This window comes from Herpailurus yagouaroundi, unplaced genomic scaffold, assembly GCF_014898765.1.
Source record: "Herpailurus yagouaroundi ecotype Mexico unplaced genomic scaffold, PumYag 181, whole genome shotgun sequence".
Taxonomy (NCBI): Eukaryota; Metazoa; Chordata; class Mammalia; order Carnivora; family Felidae; genus Herpailurus; species Herpailurus yagouaroundi.
The window spans coordinates 15651961-15676593 of record NW_024412412.1 but is presented as its reverse complement, the minus strand read 5'-3'; the positions used below and the strand labels follow the sequence as shown (position 1 = coordinate 15676593).

The 24633-nt window shown below is 41.6% G+C and overlaps 2 long non-coding RNA genes across 3 annotated transcripts; both read left to right on the top strand.

The window, feature by feature from the left end:
- Window positions 1-2486: 2486 nt before the first annotated feature.
- On the top strand, window positions 2487-7314 carry LOC121039686 (uncharacterized). 2 transcript variants are annotated; one of them, XR_005794935.1, is made up of 3 exons: window positions 2487-2534; window positions 4800-4950; window positions 7281-7314. It is a non-coding gene; the product is annotated as an uncharacterized LOC121039686 (long non-coding RNA). The 2 variants fall into 2 exon arrangements; XR_005794936.1 differs by having other exon boundaries at window positions 7277-7314.
- Window positions 7315-9339: 2025 nt separating this feature from the next.
- On the top strand, window positions 9340-18329 carry LOC121039685 (uncharacterized). Its single transcript, XR_005794934.1, has 2 exons — window positions 9340-9560; window positions 18137-18329. It is a non-coding gene; the product is annotated as an uncharacterized LOC121039685 (long non-coding RNA).
- The last annotated feature ends 6304 nt before the right edge of the window (window positions 18330-24633 follow it).

Genomic DNA, 24633 nt, shown 5'->3' with positions numbered 1-24633 from the left:
GATCTCACGGTCCGTGAGTTCGAGCCCCGCGTCGGGCTCTGGGCTGATGGCTCAGAGCCTGGAGCCTGCTTCTGATTCTGTGTCTCCCTCTCTCTCTGCCCCTCCCCTGTTCATGCTCTGTCTCTCTCTGTCTCAAAAATAAATAAACGTTAAAAAAAATTAAAAATAAAATAAAATAAAATAAAAATGATAAGAATAGACATATCTACTAAGTATGTGTATATGTGTTTATGTCTGTGTGTATACATATGTGTGTACACACACACACACACACACACACACATATATACAGAAATAAATATATACCATGCTGTATACCATTGCCAGACGTCTGGTAGAAGTTGAGAAAATTTCCGAGGCTGAGTTTAGGCTTAACAAAAAGAACACTGTGATTAATAGTGGTATCTGATTTGGATCCTCAAGGGGAAAGTGGTGGCCCAAACGTCTGACATTTGCCATCTTGAGATCATGTACTTACGGTTTCATAAAACTTACATATTAAATTATATGCGTCATTTCAACTAATGCAGGTATGATGGTAACGGAATAGGTGTAACTCTTAAAAACCTGGGGATTGAGGATCACGATGGATCATCGAAAAACATAAAAGTTTCAAGTAAAAACTAAACAGGTGGAGAAAGCCACCTATGTTTATACTTTGACATCGTAAAGTGTGTGCATGTGACAAAAGTCACTTTTCTTCGAGAACAAAACCAGAACGTCCAGGGTGAGCACTGAAAAGAGAATGTCCTCGTTGAGTCAGCTGGACTGGAAAATCCCCCTCAGAAGGACTGCTCTCCCCGGTGGTGGCCTAAAGGTCTTCCTAAGATTCTCTGAGGCACCACTGAGACAAGGTAGGCTGTTCAAGAAGACCTTACCAAAGGCTAGTGGATTAAAAGTGGAAATCAAAAGAGATACTGTAATTTGAGTATGCCTTGTGAGACCAGGCCCCTCCCAGGAGTGCACAGGCCCCATCCTTCCCCACACACAGTGGTGGGAACATGGAGAGGCCTCTCCCGGGATGGTTCTCCTGACTTCTAGCCTGCCTCCGATGAGGGCAGAAATTAGCTTAACTTACACGATTTGGATGCAGTCTGACACCTCAACCAACTGAGAGCCCCCGAGTTCCCTGTCACGCCATAGATCAGGATTCTTACGTGATAACGTGTTTTTCCTTTTGGATTGATCTGGGGTAGTGACCTTGCCAGGTAATCACATCTCAGTCTAGTAAAATACACGTGATGAAAGGTAAGGGTTCATGGTAACGAGGGGGTCATTGACAAATCGCAGAAGGGGTCATAAACCAAATCGTAGTTTTGGTTTATATACAAAGTCATTCTCAGCACATGGGTTAAATAAGAAGAAAGAGCAGCATTCGATGACTTGAGAAGTAATCTTCTAAGTTTTACTCATACCTTCGACTGAAATGAAAATAAATCTTTGAATTATTTTTAATCGATTACTTTTTACCGATCTTTCTTGGATTGCGGAAGGGTGACCAGCTGTTCCATTTTTTTGTCTGAGACTGAGGAGCTCTCAGGACTCGGGGCTTTGTGTGGCTAAAAGCCACAGTAGTTGGTAAGCCAGGATAGTTGTCACCGCAATTACAGACCCGACTGAGAACCTGATTAAACTGTGAATTCACTTTCTATGAAGATCCACATACACTTGATATTTTGCATACAGTTTCGTGAATTGCCACTTGAAACACATTTGTGAGCCCCAGATGTTCACGGACCCTGGGTAAAGAAATTCTGGCCCAAATAAATACATTTTGGATTTTATGTAAGCTTATTTAAATCTTTAATTTCCTGAAGTAAAATGATACTACATGCAAAGGGTCAAACCTAATTACCTTTTTTTAAATTTATTTTTGTAAATTCACATGCAGGTTAGTTATCGTATAGTGCAATAATAATTTCAGGAGTAGATTCCTTAATGCCCCTTACCTATTTAGCCCCTCCCCCTTCCCACAACCCCTCCAGTAACCCTCTGTTTGTTCTCCATATTGAAGAGTCTCTTCTGTTTTGTCCCCCTCCCTGTTTTTATATTACTTTTGAAACCTAATTACCTTTTTGAGATTTTATATAATTAAAAAAAACTTTACTATTAAAGTATGGCTGACATAGAGTGTTATATTTAAGGTGTACAGATAGTGATTCGACAATACTATACATCACTCACTGCTCATCACGATAAGCGTAATTATCATCTGTCACGATTCAACATTATTACAACGTTATTGGCTATATTCCTTCTGTTGTACATTTTATCTTCATGACTTACTTATTTTATGACCAGAAGTTTGTACCTCTCAATTCTCTTCACCTATTTTGTCCATCCCCCCACTCCCCACTCCCTCCCCCCAACCCCCCAACCACTAATTAGTTTTCTGTATTTAAGAGTCTGTTTGTTTGCTTGTTTTGTTTTTTAGATTCCACATGTAAGTGAAATCACATGGCATTTGTCTTGCTCTGTCTGACTTATTTCACTTGGTTTAATACCTTCCAGGTCCATCCATGTTGTCGCAAATGGTAAGATTTCATTCTTTTTTATGGCTGAGTAATATTCCATTATACATATACATGTATATACATATATATAATGGAATATACATATATATATTATATATATATATATATATATATCCATCCATGTTGTTGCAAATGGTGTGTGTGTGTGTGTGTGTGTGTGTGTGTGTGTGTGTATACACATACCTCTTCTTTATCCAATCATCAGTTGATGGACAGTTGGGTTGCTTCCATATGTATCTTGGCCATTGTACCTAATGCTGCAATAAACATAGGAGTGAATATATCTTTTTTCAATTAATTTTTTCATTTTCCTTGGGTAAATACCCAGTAAAGGAATTACTGGATCATGTGGGTGTTTTTAATTTTTAAATAACGTTTGTTTGTTTGTGTTTATTTATTTTGAGATAGAGAGCATGTGCAGGTATGAGTGTACATGAGCTGAGGAGGGGCAGAGAGAGAGAGTGGGAGAGAGAGACTCCTTTTAGCACAGAGCCTAACATGGGGCTCAATCTCACAAAATGTGAAATCATGACCTGAACCAAAACCTAGAGTTTGATGCTTAACTGACTGAACCACCCAGACACCCCTCTATTTTTAATTTTTTGAGGACCTCTATACTGTTTCTACAGTGGTGGCACCAATTTACATCCCCACCAATAGTGCACAACTGTTGCCTTTTCTCCACATCCTTGCCAACGCTTGTTTGTTTGTTTGTCTTTTTTTTTTTTTTTAATTTTTTTTTCAACGTTTATTTATTTTTGGGACAGAGAGAGACAGAGCATGAACGGGGGAGGGGCAGAGAGAGGGAAACATAGAATCGGAAACAGGCTCCAGGTTCTGAGCCATCAGCCCAGAGCCTGACGCAGGGCTCGAACTCACGGACCGCGAGATCGTAACCTGGCTGAAGCTGGACGCTTAACCGACTGCGCCACCCAGGCGCCCCTTGTTTGTCTTTTTGATACTAGCCATTATGACTGGTATGAGGTGATATATCACTGTGGTTTTGAGTTTTAGTTTCCTGATGATGAGTGATGTTGAGAATCTTCTCATGTGTCTGTTGGCCATCTGTATGTCTTCACTGAAAAAAAAATGTCTATTCAGGTCCTCTACCTATTCTTTACTAGACTTATTTTTGGGGGGTTGTAAAGTTCTTTATATACATTGAATATTAATCCCTTATTGGATATATCTGATATTTGCATATATCTTCTCCCATTCACTACATTGCCTTCTCATTTTGTTCATGGTTTCCTTAGCTGTGCAAAAGCTTTTTATTTTGGTGTAGTCCCAATAGTTTATTTTTGCCTTTGTTTCCCTCGCCTGAAGAGACAGACCCATGAATAGGTTGCTTAGAGTGATGCCCAAGAGATTACTGCCTATGTTTTCTTTTAGGAGTTTTATGGTTTCAGGTCTCACAGTTAGGTATTTAATCCATTTTCAGTTTATTTTTGTGTATGGTGAAAGAAAGTGGTCCAGTTTCATTCTTTTGCATATATAGCTGTCCAGTTTTCCCAACATCATTTATGGAAAAGATTGTCTTTTTCCTGTTGTTTATTATTGCCTCCTTTGCCATACATTAGTTGACTGTCCCACTGATCTATATGTCTATTTTTATGCCAGTATCAATCTTTTTTTGATGACTGTAGCTTTGTAGCATATCTTGGAATCTAGAATCTGATACCACCAGCTTTGTTCTTCTTTCTCAAGATTACTTGGCTATCTGGAGTCTTTTGTGGTTCCATACAAATGTTAGGATTATTTGTTCTAGTTATATAAAAATACTATTGATATTTTGATAGGGATTGCATTGAATCTGTAGATTGCTTTGTGTAGTATGGACATTTTAACAATATGAATTCTTCCAATCCATGAGCATGGTATATCTTTCCATTTGTTTGTGTCATCTTCATTTCTTTCATCAGTGTCTTATAGTTATAAGTTATAGTTATAAGTTATAGTTATAAGTTATAAGTTATAAGTTATAGTTATAGAGTATAGGTCTTTCATCTCTTTGGTTAAGTTTATTCCAAGGTATTTTATTCTTTTGGGTGCAATTGTAAATGGGATTGTTTTCTTGATTACTCTTTCTGCTACTTGAAGTTAGTGTATAGAAATGTATTCTTTTGGGTGCAATTGTAAATGGGAAAACATTCTTAATTACTCTTTCTGCTACTTTGAAGTTAGTGTATAGAAATGCATTTCTATATATTAATTTTATATCCTGCAACTTTAGTCAAAATTTACTTTGGCGTCTTTCCTTTTCAGTGATATCTGGCAGCCATGTCAGAAAAATACCAAAAATAGAGGAAGAACAAGAAGATTTACTTGATTAAAAAAGTAGCTGAAAGACAAGTTCAGAGAGGGATTCAGGAACATGAGAGAATTTGAAAAATCTGATCCAGAAAAAATAGGCAAGGTAAATGTATTTTAAGAATTATACTAGTTCCATATTTAATTATTTTACACTTAAAGATTTTCCAAATTAAAAAAAATAGTACATATTCATTATATAAAAATTTGAACCTATGGAAAAATATACCCAAGAAAATGTAAATCACCTAATAACTTAATCACTCGAGATCTTTGCTATGATCATGATGCTTGCTACATATTTAGTCTTTTAAAAATTAAATAAATAAAAAATTAGGATTACCCCAATTATTTTTATTTTGTGAACATAGTTATTATTAGATTGTGGATATTTCAACAAATCATTAACTAGAACTTTAGCATGATTTTCATGTATGCTTAAGATTTTATCAAATGATATACCATAACTTATTTCCCATTCCTGAAAGGAAAAATTTCCATTTTTTCCACTTTATTCTCAACATTCTCCACTCAATACTTCACATCCAGTCACCAAATGTGTGTGGGTTTTTCCCACACCAAGCAATTCTCCAGTTCTCTGTGGACACCACCAACTGGGTGTCCTGCCATTTAATTACATTTTCCTACTTGGAGTTAGCATCAGATCCTACAGGTTAAGACCTCAGTCACACAAGACTGCCCTCATCCCCAACTCAGACACCAACCCCAAGTTGTCACTTGTGCTTCTGATCAATCAGCTATAAGTCATGACCCATCCTTGCGTTTAGTAGCTTTCTAGAATGGCTCACAGACCTCAGGAAAACAGTTAACTTACTAGATTACTGGTTTGTTATAAAAGGATACAACTCAGGAACAGGCAGATGGAAGAAATGCATAAGACAAGGAATGGGAGTAGGGGGGAAGGGATTCAGAGCTTCCATGCTGTCTCTGGGCATGCCCCCCTCCCAACACCAACACATGTTTACCAACTCAGAGGCTCTCCAAACCCCATACTTTAGAAATATTTATGGAAGCTTTGTAATATGTGCAGGATGGATTATTAACTCAATCCCCAGGCCCTAGCCCAAGGATAGGAGATGGGCCTGGACATTTTAAACTTGGTCTTTCTGGTGACCAGCCCCCATCCTGAAGCTATCCAGGAGCCCACCAAGATTTGCCTCATTAGAACAGGAGATGCAAGTATCACCCGGGAAATTTTAAGGGATTTTGGAACTCTGGGGCAGGAACTGGAGTCAAAGACCAAACGTTAGAACAAAAGATTCTCCTAGAACCTTTATCACTTAGGAAATGCCAAAAGTTTTAGGGGCTCTGGCCAGGAGCCAGACTTAAAGACTAAAATCTGGGGGCGCCCGGGTGGCGCAGTCGGTTAAGCGTCCGACTTCAACCAGGTCACGATCTCACGGTCCGTGAGTTCGAGCCCCGCGTCGGGCTCTGGGCTGATGGCTCAGAGCCTGGAGCCTGTTTCCGATTCTGTGTCTCCCTCTCTCTCTGCCCCCCGCCCGTTCATGCTCTGTCTCTCTCTGTCCCAAAAATAAATAAACGTTGAAAAAAAAATAGTACTTAAAAAAGACTAAAATCTGTATTTCTTATTATATCACAATTTCCCAATCAGTGTTGGGCATGTAGGTTGTTACCAGTTATTCACTGTTTTACTTATTACACTGAATACTTTAAAAAATATACCTCAGTTTTTGTGATCGTATTTCCTTAGCGCAAATTTTCATTTTTAGGGTGAAAAGAATTTAAATATCTTCAGGAATAGTGCCAAAATTTCTCTCAAGAAATTTATACCCATTCAAATTCTTACTAACACTATCTATGTGCACAGCATTAGCTTTCACCCTGGCCTATATTGGGTGTATTAGTTATCTAGTGCACATTAACAAAGTAGTCCTCAAAATTTGTCAGCTGGAAACAATAAGATTTACTTTCTCACAGTTTCTGTTGGTCAGGGATCTGGGCTGGGTGTTTCTGGCTCAAGGGATCTCATGAGACTGCAGTTCAGCTGTTGGCTAGGAGTGATGAATCAAGGCTCAACTTGGGGAGGAGCCACATCTAAGTTCGCTCACTGGCTGATGACCAGACACATTTGTTCCTTGGCACATGGGCCACTTTATAGGGCAGTTCACAGCATAGCAAGCAGCTGGCTTCCCTCAGAACAAGTAAGCAAGAGAAAGAGAGTTCCTGAGAAGGAAGCCTTGCTCTTTTTATAACTTCATTTTGGAAGCAACGTCCCATGATGTTGCCATATCCTGTTTGTTACAGCAAGTCAGTAGATGCAGGCCACACTCAGGGGGAGGGCATTATTCAAGGGTGCATGTACCAAGGTCTAGAGATTGCCTATCACAGTACATTGCCTATCATAATATTTTCTTTCTTTCTTTCTTTTTTAACGTTTTTTTTTTTTTGAGATAGTGCAAGCCAGGGAGGGGCAGAGAGAGAGGAACAGAGGATCTGAAGCATGGTCTTCACTGACAGCAGTGAGCCCAATGTGGGGCTTGAACTCACAAACCACAAGACCATGACATGAGCCGAAGTCGGACACTCAACCGACTGAGCCACCCAGGTGCCCCTCTTTTTTTTGTTTTTTTTTGAGACAGGGAGATAGAGGGCGCAAGTGAGTGAGGGGCAGAGAGAGAGGGGGGGAGAGAGAAACAGGGAGAGAGAAGCGGGTCTCACCTGAAGTGAGGCTCATGTTCACCCAAAGTGGGGCATGAGTTCACCCAATGTGGGACTCAAACTTACAAACCATGAGATCATAACCTGAGCTGAAGTCATATGCTTAACCGACTGAGCCACCCAGGTGCCCACCTGTCATAATACAGTATTTTCATTTCAAGATAAAGCTTGGCCAAAAATAACCACTCAATTTTATTTTACTTTGTTTACATTTGGTTACCTGTATAGTTGAACATATGTTTATTTACTAAGTTAGTATTTTACCCAGTAAGCTAATATATATTGAGCATTTACTATGAGCCAAGCACCAAGCTAAACATTTTTTTTGTTTAAAAAAAATTTTTTTTAAGGTTTATTTATTTTTGAGAGAGAGACAGAGCATGAGATGGGGAGGGGCAGAGAGAGAGAGGGAGATACAAAATCTGAAGCAGGCTCCAGGCTCTGACGTGAGGCTCGAACTCATGGACCGTGAGATCATGACCTGAGCCGAAGTCAGATGCTCAACCGACTGAGCCACCCAGGCACCCCTAAACATTTTCTATACATTTTCTCATGTAGACTTCCCAACAATTCAATGAGATAGGCACTATTATTAACTTCATTTTACAGATGAGGAAACTGAGGCACAGAGAGATTGAAGTTATCAAAGTTTATGTAACTGGTAAGCAAGGGAGCTCCCGTCTATATTCTTAACCACAATCTTATCTTAGTTACCTTTCATGTCCGTGTATGTATTTATAATTTAAACATTTGTATGTATCCATAAGCAATACATACAACTCTGGTTCTTAAAATTTTTTTTTAAATGTTTATTTATTTATTTTTTTTAATTATAATTTTTATTTTTTTCAACGTTTATTTATTTTTGGGACAGAGAGAGACAGAGCATGAACGGGGGAGGGGCAGAGAGAGAGGGAGACACAGAATCGGAAACAGGCTCCAGGCTCTGAGCCATCAGCCCAGAGCCCGACGCGGGGCTCGAACTCACGGACCGCGAGATCGTGACCTGGCTGAAGCCGGACGCTTAACGGACTGCGCCACCAGGCGCCCCTAAATGTTTATTTATTTTTGAGAGTGAGAGAGAAAGAGAGAGCATGAACAGGGAAGAGGCAGAAAGAGAGGGAGAGAGAATCCAAAGCAGCCTCCAGGCTCTGAGCTGTCAGCACAGAGCCCAACGTGGGGCTTGAATCCACCAACCGTGAGGTCATGACCTGAGCCAAAGTCGGAAGCTTAACCGACTGAACCACCCAGGCCCCCCCATATACAACTCTGTTTTAAAATTACACACAGGGGCGCCTGGGTGGCGCAGTCCGTTAAGCGTCCGACTTCAGCCAGGTCACGATCTCGCGGTCCGTGGGTTCGAGCCCCGCGTCAGGCTCTGGGCTGATGGCTCGGAGCCTGGAGCCTGTTTCCGATTCTGTGTCTCCCTCTGTCTCTGCCCCTCTCCCGTTCGTGCTCTGTCTGTCTCTGTCCCAAAAATAAATAAAAAACGTTGAAAAAAATAAATAAATAAAAAAATAAATAAAATTACACACAAATGTTATTAAACCTACAAATACCTTTGCAATTTTTTTTTTGCACTGAGCATTGGCTTGGAGATTTATCCATGTGGGTATAGGCACGCACATGAGTTCAGTCGTTCTAATTCTTTACTATTCCATTGTATGAATGAAATAAACCAGTTTCTTTTCCTACCAAGAAAGGGTTATTTGGTTCAAGGTCTTCACAATTAGAGGTAATGCTACACTGAACAACCGTCTACATGTTTTCTTGGACATATTTGTGAGACTTTCTGCAGGTGGACACTTCAGATGAAACTGTTGGCTACCAGGGCTCCTGCCTCTCCAAAATGATTGTAACGGTCTATTAACCAGCAATGTAGAAAAGTTTCCTCTGCCTCTGTCTTTGCTGTATGAGCTTGCTGAAGCTGCTATAACTGAATAGCAGACTGGCCTAAACAACAGAAATTTACTTTCTCATATTTCTGGAGACTAGAAGATCAAGATCAAAGTGTTGGTAAGTTGGTTTCCTCTGAGGCCTCTCTCTTTGGCTGGGAGATGGCTGTCTTCTCCCCATGTCCTCACAAGGTCTTCCCTCTGTGTCTGTGTCTTGATCTCCTCCTCCTCTTCTTTTCTTTCATGTTTATTTATTTTTTGAGAGAGAGAGAGAGAGACAGAGTGTGAACGGGGGAGGGGCAGAGAGAGAGAGGGAGGCACAGAATCTGAAGCAGGCTCCAGGCTCTGAGCTGTCAACACAGAGCCCAACACCAGTCTTGAACTCATGAACCACAAGATCATGACCTGAGCTGACATCCAACGCTTAACCAACTGAGCCACCCAGGCACCCCTCCTCTTCGTATAAGGACACTGATCATATTGGATTAGGGCTCACTCTTTTGACCTCATTTTACCTTAATTACCTTTTAAACAGTCCTATTTCCAAATACAGTCATGTTCTGAGTTATCCTGGGGGTTAGAATATCAATATGTGAATTTTAGGGGAACACAATTCAGCCTCTAATACTTACTTGCCAACACTTGGATTTATCAATCTTAATGGTTTTAAAAATCAATTGACTGTTTGTAAATGTTATTATGTTATTTAACCTGTATTGGCATGTCCATTTTCCCTACTAGACAGTAGTTCCTGAAGTTTGGGCCTTTGTCTTACTAACCTTTATAACCGCCACTGGGAAACCATAGTTAGCATTTAGTAAATGCTTACCATTGTAATTGCATTTTTTTTTAATTTTTTTTTTCAACATTTATTTATTTTTGGGACAGAGAGAGACAGAGCATGAACGGGGGAGGGGCAGAGAGAGAGGGAGACACAGAATCGGAAACAGGCTCCAGGCTCTGAGCCATCAGCCCAGAGCCTGACGCGGGGCTCGAACTCACCGACCGCGAGATCGTGACCTGGCTGAAGTCGGACGCTTAACCGACTGCGCCACCCAGGCGCCCTTGTAATTGCATTTTTTAAACCAACTTGAAGACAAAGAGGCCAGTAGGTTCTGTAGACTTTGCCTGGTTTGACCTTGTATTGCCAAAATACTTTTTAAAGTTGTTTTCACTAATTTCAAGATTCATTAGGCACATAGTTGTTATTCATGTAAATAGTTCCCTGACTCTATTATCCAGTTTGCATTTTTATCAAAGCTCTCTGCTTTTCTTCCTCTTTTGCTGTGAGTCCCTGAAAAGCATTTCCTGGATCCTTAGAAATCCCAGTATATCTAGTCAAGGTGGGGAAACTCTGTAAGCAAAATACAAAATCGACCTAATTCACTTGGATTTTTAGTTCTGCCAAAGGGGATGAATCAGCTGAGTTAAATGAAGTCTGAGAATGAACCTATAGATTAAGTTATCTAATCAGAAAAGTTATGTGATCTAAGTGTGGAGCATTTTTTATATATTCCTTTTATCATTGTATGAATGATGTAATTTTATAAAATTGTAAATTGTTAGTCTTAAATATACAGGCTCCAATTAGAAAGAAATAACCTTTCATTAAAAAATTTCCCTGCTATCTTCTTCTTCCTGGATGTCCCAGCAGGGAGTGAGCCCCGCCTCTTGGGGGCTGTTGTAGCACCTGATAGGTAATCGTTACCTTGCATACCTGTAATAATTGTTATCATGGAGTTTTAGCTCTGCAATTAGATTGTAAGCCATAAGAAGACAGTCACTATGACTTTATAACCCCATTGTATTTTATACTTACATAGTAGATGTTCTAAAAAAATATGCTGAATAAATTCCCCAAATTGTTCTCCACCATCTTCCTCATGACTCTTAGTAAGGAGAAAAAATTAAAAAACCCAAATCTATGATTCACATGGAAACTCTGTAAAGTAGTGGTGTTCAATCCCTCTCTGTCTCTTGTCTCTCTGCTCTGTCCCTCTGTCTCTCTCTTTCTCTCAGACATTGGAAAAGAAGATTTCTTTTCAGTCCTGAAAAAATTTGACTCGCATCTGAAGGAGGAATCCTTTAATGATTTCCTGAAGAGACGCAATCTTATATGCAGTGCAACTGGCAGTAGTTATCTGGAGTTCCTGTGGAACCTCCAGGACAGTGATGAAGGGATCAAAATCCTCTCCAAGTCCATGCACAGTTTGTACGGACCCTCCACATGGCTACGATAGTCTTCTAGTCCACTAACCATTGGTAAACTTTCAGGGAGACTCAGATTCCTCACCTTCGTGGTGCTGTATCTCTCTCAGGACCCGTGTTCATGGACATGGGCCAGCCTGGTCCATAGATGGTTCGTGAGAATTTGGCCTTTGGGAACAGAGTGTGACAGGAATGAAACTACTCTGTCTTGTTACTAAAATTATTAGCATTATTATTAAAATTAGTTTCAAGTAAGAATTGGTCTACTTTCCCTGGCTGAGGAGGTTACACAGTGTCTTGGGAGGATACACATGTGCGAATTTAGTATGATTCACTTCCCCCTTAATGCTCCCTGAAACAGCTCCTTAATGTTCTCAGTGCCACACTTTATTTTTAGCTTTGCCTTCTGCAGCACTTGACCTTTTGCCTGGATAGAGCAACGTACTGTGGAGCTCAAACCCACAGTCTCCCCTGTCCTGTGCAATATGGAGGATGTTATATTATACCTTCTTTGGAAGGTCTGGCATCCAGAATGGCCTTTTAGGACAAAGTAAAGCTGTGTACCCACACACACACACACACACACACACACACACACACACATACACACCCCTTTGGTAACATTGCCTTCCATGCCTGGACGATAATCATTTCTTTTACATATCTTCTGCCATTGCTGCAAGGCATTATATAATCTGAACATTTATGAAAATATTTTTAAAATGTAGATAAGGATCTTGTACCAAAATAATCATCCCTCTTGTTTTAGAATAACAAAAACTTAGGGGTGCCTGGATGGCTCGGTCCGTTAAGCATCTGACTCTTGGTTTCAGCTCAGGTCATGATCTCTCAGTTTCACGGGTTGAAGCCCTGCATCAGGTTCTGCCCTGGCAGCACAGAGCCTGCTTGGGATTTTCTGTCCCCCTCTCTCTCTGCCCCTCCCCACTTGCGCTGTCTCTGTCTCTCTCAAAATAAATCAATAAACTTAAAATATTTTTTAATAAAAAATTAAAAAGAATAACAAAAACTTGGAAACAACATTCAAACATAGACGAGTAGTTAAATCAGTCATAGAATTTCCATACCATGAAATACCATGCAGCCATCAGAAAGGATTACCACAATTTTTTTTACTGAAATGGGAAAATGCTAATTATGGAATACGAAGTGAAAAAACTTAAGTCCCAAACTGCAAATGCAGCATGACCATGGCTGTGCCTTTACCTGTCTCATCATGCTGGCTCACCACCACCTAAACGGCCTCCCTCGACTGAGCGTGACCCCTACCATCCCTTCTCTGCATCCAAGCCAAGAGGTCTTTCAAAATTCAAATCGAATCTTGTCCGTTCCACACTTACCGCTCTCCAACCATCGGAGCAACAGCATTTAGAAAATGTTCGGGCTTGGGGCGACTGGGTGGCTCAGATGGTTAAGCGCCGGACTTCGGCTCAGGTCACGATCTCATGGTGCGTAGGTTCCAGCCCCACATCGGGCTCTGTGCTGACAGCTCAGAGCTTGGAGCCTGCTTCAGATTGTATCTCCCTCTCTCTCTCTGCCCTTCCCCCACTCGCACTCTGTCTCTCTCTCTCTCTCTCTCAAAAATAAATAAACATTTAAAAAAAGGAAAGAAAAACAGAAAACGTTCGGGCTCATGAACATGGGGTCCAGAGCCCCTTGTAATCCTGCCCCTGCTGCTCTTTGGCACCTCATCTCTGAAGGTCCTCTGTCCCCATCTGTAGTAGCATGCTTGGCTTTGACCAGACTTCTTCCATCTGTGCTTTCTGGCCAGAGTGCCGTTGCCTTCTTTTTGCCTTGATATCTTCTCATCTTTTACATCTCAGATGGGAAGCTTTTCCTCATCCCTACCCTGGTTTGCTTGCTCCTTCTCTGTGCTTCCATTACTCTCTGTGTGTCCCCTTACTGTAGAACTTATTACTGCCCTTTACTGTAATTGCCACTTCCTTACCCGTGAAAGCTGGGTCTATGTCATGCCCATTATTTTGTTTCCAGCAGACAGAACCACAGGGTAGGCACAGGTTAGCACTCGTTAAAAAAAATAATGTTGAGGGGTCCCTGGGTGACTCGGTTGGTTAAGCGTCTAACTCTTGAAACTGGCTCAGGTCATGAACTCACAGTTCGTGAAACTGATCCTCGCATCTGGCTCTGTGCTGACGGTGAGGAGCCTGCTTGGGATTCACTTTCTCTCTGCCCCTCTCTTGCTCTCTGTCTCTCAAAATGAATAAATAAACATTTAAGCAAATAATAGTGAACATATCTGGCAGACAAACATCAACTGGTTAATAGAAATTTTTCCTTCAGTGGTTGAATTTTGGATGGCTTTAAATTTCTTTCTCTTTATACTAAGACAAAATTATTTTTTATCGTGGTAAAAAAATGCATACCATTAAATTAACCATCTTAACAATTTTGCAGTGTACAATTCAGTAGTGTTAAGTGTAATTGCGTTGCTGTGCGACTAAAACATTTCATCTTGCAAAACTGAAACCCTGTATCCACTAAGCACTAACCACCCCCCCCCCCATCCACCACCCTTGATGATTACTTTTCTACTTTCTGTTTCAATGATTTTAGATGCTTCACATGAGAGGAATCATCCTGTATTTGTCCTTCCATGCCTGGCTTCTTTTGCTTTAGCATAATGTCCTCATTAGCATCCGTGTTAAAACAAATTTGTGATATGAACTCTGTGACCTCTGGAACCAGAACAGTAGTACTATGGAGAATCATAGGAGCTAAAGGTGACTCTCAAATTTATCTGGGCCCTTTTTCCACACCCCAAACTTTACTTTTTTCTAGAGGAGAAATCCAAAAATAGAAAACTAACTTGTCCAAGGTGAAAGGTTCCAGAATGGCAAAACTGAGCTCAACAAATGTAAAAATAAGTAATAGAGGTAGGCGTTTAGTTCTTTTACACAGCTTACAGCATGTCCTATTTTATTTTCTGCACATAGCTGCTTAAGTATAATTTTATTTTCTATTATTCCATTTTATATTTGAAGTGAAAATCCCAGCTGTCCAGGTTATTTCTCTGTTTGGAAGGCCCACTACAGTTCTCTTTGTTTGGGATTACGCTTCTGCAATTTTGTCTGTAAAATGCATTCCCCAGGTGGTCCAGATTTTGCATTTGGGGCATGCAGATCCTGTTGGCATTTACGAGTAAAAGGAATTCTTTAGGTTTCTGAGAGACTTTGATATTTGAGCCACGCAGATCTAACAGAGCTGGAATCACCAGAAATATTTTAGAAATATTTTAGTCCAGCTGCTTGCCGCTGTGTGACTTTCTCTCCTACTCTGAAAGAAAAAGATCTCATAAGCTATACTTTATCATATAATTACCAAAGAGCCTCTTGTTCTCAGTATCCAAACTAGTTAATTAGTTTAAAGAACATGTATTATGAGTCCACCAGGTGCCCTGTTGTGACTTAGAGGCATGTTTAAGATATATATTAACTAGTGAAAAAAAAACCCAGCGATTTTCAAAGTTAAGGCAAAGACCTCTTAGCAATGCTGCAGGCAAATCCCCTCATTCTGTGTGTGAGACACAGAAGCCCAGAGAGGGACCCAGAGTGAAACAGCCAGTGAGTCACATACTAGAATTTCAGATGCCTATTTCTGACCACCGGGCCAAAGAGGACATCACAAGCTCTTGGACTATATACGTGGGCTTGATTTGAAGAGGGACGCAGAGACTCTCACTCAGCTCGCTTTCCATTAACATTTTATTCTTTCTTCCTAATTTACTTGTCAACATGATTTTTAGCCTGGTCTTGATATCTGGTTTTGAATCAAGAGAAGAAAACTCAGGAGATTTCTAGCCCATAGTGATTTAGAATAGCTTGACAGTGTGTTCCAACACTGAAGGGATTAGTTTTCTTCACTCCAATTGGTAGAACCAAGAAAGGAAATTCCAAACCCCAGCTGAGACTAGGCCCTGTGATATATAATGTACGTGCCTAGGTTTTGGGGAAAGAATGACTAAAGCCTGCTTTGGGAGGGATCTTTGGCTTGAAGCTTGCGGTTTTGTTTATGACTGGAAGAGAGGAGTTCATTTATGTCTAAGTGTAAGGTTGCAGTCTGCTTTGGCAGTCTTTCTAGCATAAACACCACATTTGATGTTAGGATTTGAGAGGAAAAAGACTCCCGAATGTTTTACTGTGATTTGCCCTTAGAGTCCTCTCAAACACTGTGAAAATAACTTTAGGAAGTTTTGTTAAATGGTAGAATGCTTAACGCCTCATACTATTTTATCAGTTTATTTTACTGATGTGAAACTCAGTGAGTATATGTGTAAATAAAGAATTGCACTTCTCCGAAAGGTAGGAAAAAGTTTATATCATTATGGTACTTTGTTCTGTAGGGTTCCAAGAGACCAAATAATATTCTTTGAACCAAAAAATACCCCTAAGCTATAGCTAAATGCAGAATATTTGTAGTAATGTGGAATGTGTTTACATTTATGTAAATTAACTTAAGGAAACATATACTGTAACATTTGTTAAATATTGTCCTGTGACTAGTACCATAGATCTAGGTACTTAAAGTAATACAAGCCATTGACAGGACTCAGTGCTCCTGGGTCCCTGACATCTTCCACAATCCCTCAACAGACATAGGTTCAGAATCACCTAGAATGTTCTTCTCCATTGGGCAGAAATTCTCTCTGTGTTGCTTCCCAACACATAGATGATCAGAAGTCCTGCATTTCTCCGTCTGGTGGTCAACAGATTGATTTCATACTACATTAGGTGCACATCAGGTCCCTGTTTGCTGGACTGTTCTCTCTTCAGAAATAAAAGCTGACGTGGATCTTCTCACAACGTGGAGAGTGGGAAACCCACTCAGGCAAACTCAGTGAAAAATCAACCAACCAAGCTGCGGTGCTTGAGCAATAGGTCTGGAAGCGAATGACCGAGGCTCTTTCAATAGGTGTCCTTGGAAGACTAATTAGTTGTCAAAAAGTTCTCTTTTTTTTTTGTTAAAAATTTTTTTTAAACATTTATTTATTATAGAGAGACATAGAGAGACAGAGCATGAGCATAGGAGGGGCAGAGAGAGGGGGAGACACAGAATCTGAGGGAGGCTCCAGGCTCCGAGCTGTCAGCACAGAACCCAATGCGAGGCTCGAACTCATGAACAGTGAGACCAGGACTTAAGCCGAAGTCGGACGCCCAACCGACTGAGCCACCCAGGTGCCCCAGTTGTCAAATATTTCTGATTGGTGACCTCAAAGGAGTGGGGCATCTTGGCCAGCACTTACTTTCTACCTCTCAATTTTATTTATTTATTTATTTATTTATTTATATGAAATTTATTGTCAAACTGGCTTCCATACAACACCCAGTGCCCATCCCAACAGGTGCTCTCTTCAATGCCCATCACCCACCCCCCTCCCTCCCACCCCCCCCTGGAGCCTTAGGTTTTTCCTCAGTTTTTAAGAGTCTCTTATGGTTTGGCTCCCTCCCTAACTTTTTTTTTTCCTTCCCCTCCCCCAATGGTCTTCTGTTAAGTTTCTCAGGTTCCACATAAGAGTGAAAACATATGGTATCTGTCTTTCTCTTGTAGGACTTATTTCACTTAGCATAACAATCTACCTCTCAATTTTAAACCAGAATTCAACTTCAACGTAATTTACCTGGGTGATTGCACTCTGCTGTGTTTGCTTATTTCCAGACTCCTGGGTGAACATGGCGAAAACCTTTCCTGCAAACTTAGATTCTCTTCCAGCATCTTTCTACCTTCTGTGTCCCTGGCAGACTCTTTCTGAAGTGCCATTTGCTCTCCACTCTCTCATTCGCGACACAATCCACCAGCTTTGGTTCTCCTTCCCCTTGGAGTTACTCTTGCTGAGGTCTCCTGGGACCTCCACGCTCCACGATGCCAAACAAAAGGCATGTTCTCCAGTCCCTGGTTTATATGACTTCTCTGGAACATTTACCTCTACCGAACACCCACTTCTTCCTAAATCTGTATTTACTCTTGGCTTTCCTGTACGATGTCACATTCTTTTGGTTTTCCACTCTCCTCTCCGGCTGCTTCTTTATAGGTTCCTTGGTGGGTTCTAGCTTCTCATTCGTTACGTGCCAATACTGCCCAGATGCTATTCTCATTTATACGTTCTTAGAAGCGCGTTCACGCACACGCATAGCTTCAATGTCACTTCTGTGCTGGTGACTCTCATATCTACCTGGCTAGCTCAGACCTCTTTTGCTTGAATGTCAGACGCATACGTGTTGTTATAAGCTTCACCTCAAACTTACTACTTTCAATGCCTGCTCCACCTCCCAGGTCTCCTGTCTCTCTCTCGGCGTCTGTCCAAATCAGATAAAACTAAAAAGCATCCTAGATTCCCATTCTTCCTCGTCTCGCACTTAACTGGTCACCAAGGAATGTAGAGACTACTTCCTGGCCATCTCACCCATCTTCTCCGTTCTCTCTCATTTTGATCAGACACTGTTTCTCCTCTCCTAGATTGCAGCAGGCCCTCGGAGCTGGACCACCTGACTCCAGTCTGCCCACCTCTTCCTGGACCGGCACACAGTGCTATGTGGATGACCCTTCTAAACTGCAAATGTCATCATGTCACTTTCCCGTGTACCACCTGTCGTTCCCCCGACTTAAGATTAAAGTAAAATCCTTCTGGTTTTGCATGCCAGGTCTTGCATTTTCTGGATATGGCCTTTCTCTCTTGCCTCATCTGCTATCACCCCCCTCCACACACACACACACACACACACATCCTCCTCCGTCTCAGCCGCTCCACAGTGTGTGTGAATTGCGTGATTTCTTACCTCCACTTCTTGTGTGTTGATCTTGAAATACTCTCCTCATCCCCTTTGTTTCTTTTTTTATTTTATTTTATTTTATTTTATTTTATTTTATTTTATTTTTATTTTTATTTTTGAGAGAGAGAGAGACAGACAAAGCATGAGCCGGGGAGGGGCAGAGAGAGAGGAAGACACAGGATCCAAAGCAGGCTCCAGGCTCAGAGCTGTCAGCACAGAGCCCAATGCAGGGCTCGAACTCAGACCACGAGATCATGACCTGAGCCGAAGTCAGACACTTAAGTGACTGAGCCACCCAGGTGCTCCCCCTTTATTTCTAATTAGTTAATATTCATCCTTTAAATTCAGTCGAAGGGTCACCTCCTCCAGGAAGCCTTCTTGGAGCCTCCCATCTGATTTAGATGCCCTCCTCTGTGTTCTTATAACTGTCTCATAAAACCTACTGTATGTTCCATTATAATTGTGTCTGCATTGTAAACTCCTTAAAGACTGAATGCATTTTTGGCCTGGTGTGTTTACACTGGATTTACAAATGTTTCCAACTTATTTAGCATGTTCATCTATCACGCGGGGTGATTATGCTCCTAATTTTACTTACTTTCCGTGGTTCCCAGGTATGGGGTCTGGAGGCATGACCAGGGCCCGTGTTCCATTCCTCAGAGCCGGGAGTTGTGTGTCCTGCTCTCCTCCCCCAAATTGTCTCACCATGTCATCTCCTCCCTTCCCTGACAAGTTCCAATGTCAAGCAGCTTGTGGTTACAAGGAAATGAGATGTCAGCATCCTGTGCTTCTGGACCTCCACAGCTTGACGTGTTGTTTTCTTGGCCGCCTTCCCACGCAACTGCCCCCTCCCTGCTGGGCAGGTGAAACGAGTGACAGGGATAGACTTTCTTCGTGACCATCAAACTTTTCCTGATCTGGGTCCACTGTCATATTGACTGGGGCCAGAGTTGAGGAAAGAGGAGGGTGTCGATGCCTGTGCCGTTGACTGGCCCCAAGAGACAGTGGTTCTCCGAGCTTAGAATTTGAAAGGCCTGGTGCCTTTTTTTCCCCTCTCGGTCAATTCCAGAAATAACAGTAGTAGCTGTGCATTTGCTGTCCACCAGGAACAATTCTGATGTTTCCACTTAATCTTTATGACAGCGTCGTCTGACAAAAAATGAGTCGTTCTTCTCAACTGACATACAAAGGAACTGAGGCAAGGAGAGGGTAAAGAATCTGCCCAAAGTCATCAGCTAGTAAATGCAGCCCAGACTCAAACCAGCCTGGTGCTACAGCTCATTTCTGTAACCTCTGGGCTGCACTGCCTCACTTTGCCACTAGCCTGTCACAGTTAGATTTGCTGCTCCCAGTAGCGATTGTCCAGTTTTGTGCCTGGTCAGCGGGAGCCCCTCCCCGTGCCTGGGTGACTCGAGGAGGCCGTATGGTGTTCTCCTTTGCCTCCCCCCCTCTTCAGTGTTACCTACTAAATACGGCTTTCGAGGTGTGCCGTCTCTTGGCTGGCCCCCTGTGTCTTCAAAAAATTATCTTTTATTTATTTACACTTTTCATGCCATTTACTTTCATTGGTTTTTTACTAACTACCTTTCTTTTTAAGTTTATTTATTTATTCTGCGAGGGAGAGACAGAGAGCAGAGGAGGGACAGAGAGAGAAAGGGAGAGACAGAATCCCAAGTAGGCTCCACACTAATAGTCCATCCAGAGCCTGAAGCAGAGCTCAAATTCATGAACCCGTGAAACCATGACTCGAGCCAAGGTTAAGAATCAGACGGCTTCCCCACCGACTGAGCCATCCAGCTGCCCCAACCAGCCACTTTTTTTAAATTGAAGAAGTAATCTGTACACATGGTAAGATATTCAGACTATAAAAGGTATCCACAGGAAGCAAACCTACCTCCAGACTCCGGTCTCCCAGTCTGTCCCCAGGACCCTCCCTCATCCAACACCCAGGCCAAACGCCATCACTTTCCTTATGAAATAGTGTGTGTAGCAAGGTTATAAATTGAACTCACATTACAACTTACGTGTGCTGCTAAAACGTTTGCTCTTTTTGTCTATAATGAATCCAGCCTTCCAGCCCCGCCCCCAACCCCTCTCCATCACCCCTGCTCACAGGCTGATGGCAAAAATGAACAGTTTCCAGTCTTGTTAAAAAAACTTTTTTTTATTTTAGAGAGAGGAAGAGAGTATGAGTGGGGAGAGGCAGGCAGAGGGAGGGAGAGACAAAATCTCAAGCAGGCTGCATGCTCAGTGCTAGAGCCCAGCATGAGGCTCAGTCCCACAATCCTGGGATCATGACCTGAGCTGAAATCAAGAGTCAGAAGCTTAACCGACTGAGCCACCCAGGCGCTCCCAGGCTTGTTTAAACCTTAGTCTAGTCTACCTGGTAGGTTGTCTCTTTTAGGGAGGTATTCAGGCTGACTTGGATGAAAGGGTCAGTCTCCCAGAGATTCTGTCCTCCGGGCCTGCTCCTTTCAACAACAAAGGAGAGGGAGGGAAGGAGTGCAGCCTATGTGACCTGCAGCCAATATTCTCTCGCCCGCTTAGCGTGTGTCTGCTGTCCTCTGGCCTCTGGGCAGTGTTCTTCAGCCATCTGGTCAGGGATGCCCTGCGGGTCTCTGGTGCAGAGACGAGTGTGCACAGTCAGGGTGTGTTGTTGGTGCCGTGCTCCTGGAGGTTGTCCCTGGCTGACGTGAGCTCAACCCAGCATCTGATGGCTGTCACCCTGCAGGATTTGGCTGACATGCCCATTCAACCCTGCCCAGCTAGTGTTTCTCCACAGAGCCGTTTTGCCCATGGCATGGCAGCCGCCTCTGGGGAAACTTCCTCACCGGGGTTCTTGGTTACTTCTGGGGCCTGGCAACACACGAGACCTAGCACACGTGGCTCAGGAAAGCTAGGGCTTGGGTTAAGCCTCCCACCTGACTATGACACGTGATGAAGTTTACCCTGCCCCATGAGGGTGCACCCTCCCAGAACCCAGACAGGGCAGTTATGGAGGGGATCTGCCTCTCCCTCTGACCCCACTGTTATCTGTACCCCCACCGGACGTCACGTGGTAAAAGACAAACACAACGTGGCCCGACTGTCACTGATAGAGCCGCCATCTTCTTTACTCTGTGAGGGGACCCAGTGTGCGTAGGCCCTCTGGGCAAGGATGCTGATTATACCCAAGGGACAGATGGGGGGTTGGGGTTTGAATGATTCTGTTGTCAGGAACATCCTTCTGTAATGTAGAAGCTGGAATGATTTTGGCTACCTGTGACATCTAACTCAATGTGGCTTAAGCAATAAAGACATTTAGTAATCTTGCAAGATAAAAACTCTCTGGGAGTTAAGGGTTCCAGGGTTGTTTTGGCCACGCCATTATGCCACCGGGGGCCCCAGACCCTTGTGCTCTGCCATCTGCAAGCTGACTTGTCACCTTTGGTCTCATCACTTCAGGGTCACAACTGCTCTGGGCATCACGTCATCAGACAGGCTCGTTCAAAGGCTCAGGGTGGAGCACATCTCGTCTCTGTCCTTTTTGTCAGCGTCAGCTGACTGACACTGGGTTCCTGATACCGTATCCCTTTTCAACTTAAGACATGATGATAATTTTTATGTTATATTTCTTAAGTTTATTTTTATTTATTTTGAGGGAGGAGAGGAGCAGAGAGAGGGAGACAGAATCCCAACCAGGCTCCGCACAGTCAACGCAGAGTTGGACACGGGGCTTGAACTCTCGAATCGTGAGCCAATCATGACCTGAGCCAATATCAAGACCTGGTCCGCTCAACAGACTGAGCCTCTTTATGTTACATTTTAAAAAATAGATTTTGTGACTAGAGAGGATTCGGCTCCACTTTAATTGGAATTGAAGTCAAATTGGCAAATTTGTTTCAAATTGGTTTTCTCTTACTCTTGACTACTTACAAGTAAGATTTTACTCAAGGTGGATGTTCTACTTTTGTTTTTTTGTTTCTGTATTGGTGACTTTCTCCTCTGAAGGACGTTGCAAAGCCAGCCATGTTTACAGTACCTAGTAAACGGAATCTGGTTTTGGACAGGGATGTGAGAGAAATATACTTCAGCTGGCACTTCTGTGAAAGGGACTGAGAGCTCTGAAATCATCTGCAGTTTGATTTGTGTGTTATCAATAACTCCGAAGATTGTGAAGCTGCATCCTGAGACTATATTTTCTTTTCTGTCTGTTGCAAGTTATCTAGAGAATGTGGTAGAAGAATACACACAGAAGTTCAAATCACACATCCTGGAAATGGGGCCATTTTAAAATGCTATCACCTTGTAAGTTTGAGGACTTGTCGAATGATTTTCAGGAAGTTAGAAATATAGCTACTGAAAAAAAAAAAAAGAAATATAGCTACCGGATTTACTATGACTAGCTCTACATTTTCTTATTTTTTGCTTATTTTTGACAGAAAGATGGACAAGTTAAGAGAAAATGTCATTAGTCAACAGGAATTTCAATCGGCCATTGAAAGCAGATAACAGAATTACATATATGCTTTCTCAGTAAAGTAGTGTGCATGATGGAATCTTTGGTGATTTCACTTCTACACTGCACATAGTGGATCAATTTTTTTTTTCATGTTAAAATAACAATGAAAAGTTGCTTTTACTTAAGTTCACAAAAGAAAACTACATAAATGAGTGGATCTTAGGTGAGAAACTTTAGATATTTTCCTACCCAGTAAAAAAAAACTACCAATGATAAGTTCCTGGATTTCCAATGATAATATTCAGAGTGAACCACTTTATTTATTCCTCTGTCCCCGTACATCTTGTAATCAAATAAGTCATGTCCCTAATTCTATTTATTATGAATGAGTTCATCATCATGCCTGATGTGAGAAGAGGCTTTTATTTCTGCTTAGTGACCATGAAAATTTCTAAGCCACCAGGTGGCAGAGTACCCTCGGCTTAGGTTGAATATTGCATTTTCCCACTGATTGCCAAACGTTAGTCTATTGCTAATGTGAGTGGCTTTCAAACCTTTGGCTCATGTGACCCTAAAATAATTCTGAAAACGTAGGCATGCCCCCCAAACTTTCAACTTTATGTGTAAAATTATTCAACAAAAGTTTAAGTAACAGAAGAGATGTAATTTCTGGCATAGTGTGGAGTGAAATTTTAAAATAAAATTATTATATCGCTCTTAAATGAATCTAATTGAATGCAAAATACCACAGGGATTTGATAGCCACCGTCATCTATTTTAAAAATTTCAAGACAAGCTCATCTTTTATAGTTGGATACTTTACATTTCTCCTTTGTTTTCTGTGACATCTTACTTTCCATTTTATTTCCTCTATAGAATTTGATACTATTGTAAGTGTTTTAGAGTTAAAAGCTTTGACCATATTATTCTTCTTCTCTGCAACAAGAGTATGTGCACACACGAAACGAGGTGTTTTGTATTTCCTGTGACTGTAAGGTTCTATGTGTCACATTTTTATATTTCTGAATTTCTAATATATGTTAGTATATATTTCTAAAATTTGCCCGGTATACATTTATTTTTCATGAATTTGAAAAATCCTGAAAAATATTAAGAGACAAAAATGATTCTTTTTAAAAAATGTTTATTTATTTTTGAGAGAGAGAGAGTGAGAGAGAGACAGAGTGCGAATGGGGGAAGGGCAGAGAGAGAGGGAGACACAGAATCAGAAGCAGGATCCAGGCTCTGAGCTGTTAGCACAGAGCGCAGGGCTTGAACCCATGAACCATGAGATCATGACCTGAGCCAGAGTCAGATGCTTAACTGACCGAGTCCCCCAGGGGCCCCCCAAATAACTATTAATTGTACCACATGAATAATATTTATAGAAAATAATAAATGACAACCCTTGGTTTGCTTATCTCTTCCCACTTCACTAGATAACCACTGTGAGTTGAGGTCTGTTCTTTCATATAAAGATTCTATCTATGCCTTTAAAATTTGGAGCACAAAATATTAACAGGCTTTCAAAATTTTTAAGAGATTCTTTCTTTCCTAGGATTAAAAGCAGTGTTTCATTGGAGATGTATGTATATACAAACATATCCATATGTGTACATACATAGGTAACCTCAAAATACATAGATGGGGGAAAAGACCACATTAAAAAATATATATTTACTGAGATATGACATTGCCAACATTTAGAGCTAACTCCCAAGGAGAGTTAGTGCAGACACAGT